The 6000-nt window shown below is 46.7% G+C and overlaps 1 protein-coding gene across 4 annotated transcripts in view; it reads left to right on the forward strand.

Annotated features, from left to right (window-relative positions):
• Positions 1-6000, forward strand: part of erbin (erbb2 interacting protein) — a 280745-nt gene that overhangs the window by 121673 nt on the left and 153072 nt on the right. The window lies entirely within an intron of this gene.

Here is a 6000-nt window from a genome sequence, read left to right on the forward strand (position 1 = left end):
TTGAAAATGCAACAATTTCAAACTGAGCCAACTCTTTTCTGTCTCTAAACTTGGGACTCTTGTCATTTTGCGAAATGGTAAATAGAACTCAACTGACCTCTGATACAGTGAAACTCTCAGCTGTGAGTATGCATTCGTTACAATAACCTCTGAGACGCGCACTTTCGATAGAAGATCTGGAATGAACGCTTTATAAATCTTGCATTCAGTGCCTACATAGACATTAAAACATTTTGACAAAAGACATCGGTTTCCATTGATGAACTGCATTCCATTTCTTCTGACATGAACAATGGAAGATACCCGAGGCTTTCTGCAAGAGCATGTAATAGATTCTTTCTAATGGGAGTGCCCCCCCCCCCCCCAAGCATCGATCATAGCGTCCTCCTTTCTCTCAGCTACATGCTGCCCCAAGGCAACATAATCTGAAGACGGAGTCAGGTTATGCCAGCAACACCCAGCACTACACCTCTGCCACCGCTCCCGATCCCTCCTTTGTCGTCGTGTTGTCAAGCTGCTTGTCAGACATCCAGTTCTATGCAATTTCCTCAAGTTAAATATTGGGAAAACTGTAACCATTATCTTCAACACGAGTCACAAACTCGTACTCTTGCCATCAATTTCCACCCCTCCCTCTCTGGCCATTGTCTCAGCAACCTATTTGAGAGGCTGAGCTGCTGACCCCATAATCATGACTTTCACAAAGAATGCTCCATAACATCACCCACCTCCTCCCTGTCTCAGCCCATCTTCTGCTGAAGCCCTCATTCATACCTTTGTCATCTCCACACCTGACTCTTCTAATTCTCTTCTGGCTGGCCTGCCATACTGAACCGTCCTTAAACTTCATCTCATCCAAAACTCTGCTTTCTGTATCCTATCCTGCACCAAGTCTCGCTCACCCATCAGTCCAATGCCTCAAATTTGAAATTCTCATTTTTATATTTAAATTCAATTCATGGCTTTGCCCCAACTTGTCTCTATAACCCTCTCCAGTCTTACTGCACCCTGAATTTCTCCAACTCTGGCCTCTTGTGCATCCCTCACTTCTTTTGGCTCACCATTGATGGAACTGCCTTCAGCTAACCTCGGGAATTCTCTCCCTAAACCTCTCTAAGACTCTCCTTAAAACTGAACTCTTTGATCAAACCTCTCCTCACCCTAATATCTCCTCCTCTGGCTTGGCGTAGATTTTTGTCTGATTACATCTGTGAAGTACCTTGGGATAGATTTTCGACATTAAAGGCACGATATAAATGCAAGCTGTTTATTTTTGCTTCTAGTGTGCAATACTTTACATTTATCTGTGTTAAATTTCTTGTACAGTTTTAGTGCTTCGCTTACATATTTTTCCAGCACTGATTCTGCTACTCAACCTGGTTTATTATCTTTTGCAAAGTTGACTGCATTGTATTGCATTTCTGATTTCCATCCTTAAATAAATTTGAAACAGTAGTGATCTCAACACCAGGCTCGACAGCATCCCGCTCAGTACTCCCACCCACCAACCACCAGGCAAAAGTTCTCTAAACAGTACGAGTTATTTTCTATCTTTCAATCAATTTTTTAAACATTCCTAAACTATTCCGACTCTCCACAAAGCTTTGCGTTTAACAAATAGTTTTTCATGTGCCATATTAGTGTCTTGGCGAATATTTGTTCCTTAACCAGCATCACACAAAGATTGCCTGGTCATTATCACACTGTTTGTGGGAGCTTGCTGTGCGAAAATTGGCTGCCATGTTTCCTACATTACTCATTTCCTTAAAGTTTCAAAGTTTGGGAAGGCAGATTTCTACCTCTTGATCTATGTTGACTGTTGTTAGCTAGGTTATTGTACTGATCATTCTCAAGTTTACTTCTGATAACAAATTCCATTATTTTAAACTGAATGGAAGTACAGGTTGAACCTCCCTTAACCAGAACCCCCGGGACCTGGCCTGTTCTGGATAAGGGATTTTTCCAGACTGGGGTGGTCAAATTAAATTGGATGGTACAAGTACAGAGCAAGGGTATATCGGTGCTAGCTGGCTTGGGGCTGGGAGTGTGGCAGAGAGATCATTGGGCGGGGGCGGGTGGGTGGGCAGTGAATCGTGGGGTCAGGCCAGCGATTGTGGGAGTCAGCAGCGAGGAAGGACTTCAATTTGTTCATGTTGGAGTTCTGCGTAAGCGGTGGCCGGGAATGGTTCTGGATGTGGGGTGATTCCGGATAAGGGAGTTCTGGGTAAGGGAGGTTCAACCTGTGTGACTAATTGGCCCGTAATTTGCGGTAAGCAGCAAAGCAACGGCGATTGCTGCTGACCTCTATGAAAGCAGCTAAGAGATCTCGAGATCTCTGTGGCGAGAACTTTAGCTTCATCGACATGAAATTGATTGTAGCACTGTCATAAGAACATAAGAAATAGGAGTAGGCTATACAGCCCCTCGAGCCTGCTCTGCCATTTAATAAGATCATGCATGGCTGATCTGTTCATGGACTCAGCTCCACTTTCCCGCCCACTCCCCATAATCCCTTATCCCCTAATCGTTTAAGAAACTGTCTATTTCTGTCTTTAATTTATTCAATGTCCCAGCTACCACAGCTCTCTAAGGCAGCGAATTCCACAGATTTACAACCCTCAGAGGAAATTTCTCCTCATCTGTTTTAAATGGGCGACCCCTTATTCTAAGATCATGCCCTCTAGTTCTAGTCTCCCCCATCAGTGGAAACATCCTCTATGCATCCACCTTGTCAAGCCCCCTCATAATCTTGTGTGTCAAAAGGGAACTCCAGTGAACAGCAAGTAATGTCACCAAACTATCGAAGCAGGCACTCATAAAGAATTCTCAGCCAGCAAACCAGGAAATCGGAAGCACGGATTAGCTGCAGTCCCCCCCCTTGTCGGTGCTTCACAAATCTCCCTTGTTTCTCGTAATCTGGGATAGATGCCGTCTATCCCTGGGGATTTATTGAACTATAATTTGCGGTGCCTACTGTACGAGAAATGCACGTGCCCTTAGGAGTTGCTCAAGTTCCAGGTTTAGGCATGTGTTAAAACTCGGAACTTGCCATCTGTCAAGAATTCTCTTGACAAATCCAACACATCCACGAGAAAAGGGCAACAGCGGGCGGAGGAACTTCTGCCCATTGAAGGACAGTGAAATTCTTGCGCCTGATAAAAGCGGGCATAACGCTTGCTTTTACCAGCGTAAGAGTTTTAAAGAACAGAAGAATAACATTTTAGCAATAATTTATACGTTTTAAAAACAGGTGAAGAAATTTATTATTAGCCCCTTTAAAACATGTAAATTTATATTTCACAAAATTACATTTTTGTTTTAAATATTTAATTAAATGCCATTTTATGTGATTCTTTTCCAAATTTGATGTCTAGATGTATTTTTTGGGGGGTATTCCCATTCATTTATAATTATGGGGTTTCTGTGCATACAGAATTCCCATAAATATGAATGGGGATCCCCTTCTATCAATCGTGGACCCCGTGATCCCAGGGGTGCTCGCAAACTGCCTGCACCTGAGATATGTGGGCCTCTTCCCACGGGTATATGGAGAGCCCCAGGGCTGCAAATCTCCGCACCTCCAGATACGCGGGTATTTTATATGCGGTTTGGAGGCATTTCCCTGTGCGAAGCCTCCGACTGCATATTCAGGGCCGTTGTTTTGAACCGTGTTAGCCTGTCTCTGACTCTCATATTTTATATCAAAGTTACTGATTTTGCTTGGGTTATCTTTGATTACGTCTAAGTATTCATTTCAGAACATTTATTATTTTGGATTCATCCTCACTTTAAAGCCGCCTTGTACCTTTTCAGATTTTTCACTTTCTTTCTGTTGCATTGAGATTCCTGATAGCTTCGTTACAGAAATATTTGGATCATTTGTGTGTGTATATATGTTTAAAGGCAGCAACACATCCTTGATTCAGATTGTGATAGTTTATTTTTTGTTTAATACTATTTGAAGACCTGTGTTTGAGTACATTTCTTTGTAAAACCGCTCTTCCTGTTGCCAAGCCCCATCATAACTCGGCCTCCTATAATGTCGCATCATATTGAGCAGAGACAAAAGCAAAAACTCCCAACAGTTCAATCACAGTGGAGAGTTACAAGGCTTAAAATTGCAGTAAGAAAGCCCATTATAGGATAATATAAAACTTCATATATGATAAAATGGGAGTGTGTTCTCGAATCTAATCCATTATTTGGGTTGGAAGGGGGAGCTCAAATGATATTGGTAAATTGATCTTTGAAGCATATTCTTGGGCATATTTTATCTTGGGATAAGGATAGCACTTGGTGGAGGTTACCAATTGTCTAAAAATGGCTTCTGAAGGCTAATGTTCAGATTGACATAATCATGTCCAGGTCAATCTTTGACACGTTTTCCCATATCAAACGGGATGAGGCTGCCCCAGCAGAACAACAAGCCACAGATGAATTGAATGTTAAAGGTTAAGCTTTGTCCCAGTGCAGCAGTGATGAGTTTATTTAAGATTGGATGGCACATCAGGGATGAGATGTGTCTATTGTATTTTGCACTGCAGTAATTAGAGAAACTTGGGACATTAAAGCACAAGAACAAAGTTCCTCCCAATTCCAGAATGGATGGAGAGCAGAGGCTGAAGAAAGATTTAAAGAAAAGATTGAAGCTCAGGAAAAAAAACCAAAAATAATCGACAGGGATTGCCTGGACATGCTGGCAGTCTGAGTTAATTCTCATCTCGTAATTAAAATGTTCCTTATTAAAATAACTTTGAGAGTGTATGCAATATTTGAATTTTAGTAGTGGACCAAACATGTCAATCTATCCAGTTACATTATGGGCCCAAGTTTCCGCCGTCTGGAAAAACGGCGCATCTCGATAAGGTGCACCGACTTTCTGGAACAAAAAGGGCGGCGAAAACTTAACTTGTGATTCTCCGGTCTCCTCAGGATGTCTTCGTGCTCAGCGTGGTGCAGCACAAGGGGTCGGGGGTGGAGCCAGGTCCCAGCGCTGAAAACAATGCCGGGACCTCTGCACATGCGCGCTAGAGTGTGCGCACATGTGCAGTAACTCCAGGCACCCGAGACTGCGTGGGAGGGGCCTGATCCTAGCCCTGGCCGAATGGGCTCACCGGGCGAAAATCGGGACTTGGGTATCCCTCCCGTTGTCCCTCCCCCCTCCTCCTGTAGTCGTCGACGGAGCCCACCCGGCCAGCATCTCGCTGGAGGTGGGCCCTGCCCGAAGTCTTGGCGGCAGCGGTGGCCTGGCCCATTCAGCATTCTCCCCCCAACCCCACTCCCCTTTCTCTCCCTCTTCTCCCCACTCCCCCTTCTCTCCCTCTTCTCCCCACTCCCCCTTCTCTCCCTCTTCTCCCCACTCCCCCTTCTCTCCCTCTTCTCCCCACTCCCCCTTCTCTCCCTCTTCTCCCCACTCCCCCTTCTCTCCCTCTTCTCCCCACCCCGCCCTCTTCCCCTCTTCTACCCCCCCGCTCTTCTCTCTCCCCCCCCGCTCTTCTCTCTCCCCCCCCGCTCTTCTCTCTCCCCCCCCCGCTCTTCTCTCTCCCCCCCCCGCTCTTCTCTCTCCCCCCCCGCTCTTCTCTCTCCCCCCCCGCTCTTCTCTCTCCCCCCCCCGCTCTTCTCTCTCCCCCCCCGCTCTTCTCTCTCCCCCCCCGCTCTTCTCTCTCCCCCCCGCTCTTCTCTCTCCCCCCCCGCTCTTCTCTCTCCCCCCCCGCTCTTCTCTCTCCCCCCCCGCTCTTCTCTCTCCCCCCCGCTCTTCTCTCTCCCCCCCGCTCTTCTCTCTCCCCCCCGCTCTTCTCTCTCCCCCCCGCTCTTCTCTCTCCCCCCCGCTCTTCTCTCTCCCCCCCGCTCTTCTCTCTCCCCCCCCGCTCTTCTCTCTCCCCCCCCGCTCTTCTCTCTCCCCCCCCGCTCTTCTCTCTCCCCCCCCGCTCTTCTCTCTCCCCCCCCGCTCTTCTCTCTCCCCCCCGCTCTTCTCTCTCCCCCCCGCTCTTCTCTCTCCCC

This window comes from Pristiophorus japonicus, chromosome 1 (assembly GCF_044704955.1).
Source record: "Pristiophorus japonicus isolate sPriJap1 chromosome 1, sPriJap1.hap1, whole genome shotgun sequence".
Classification (NCBI taxonomy): Eukaryota; Metazoa; Chordata; class Chondrichthyes; family Pristiophoridae; genus Pristiophorus; species Pristiophorus japonicus.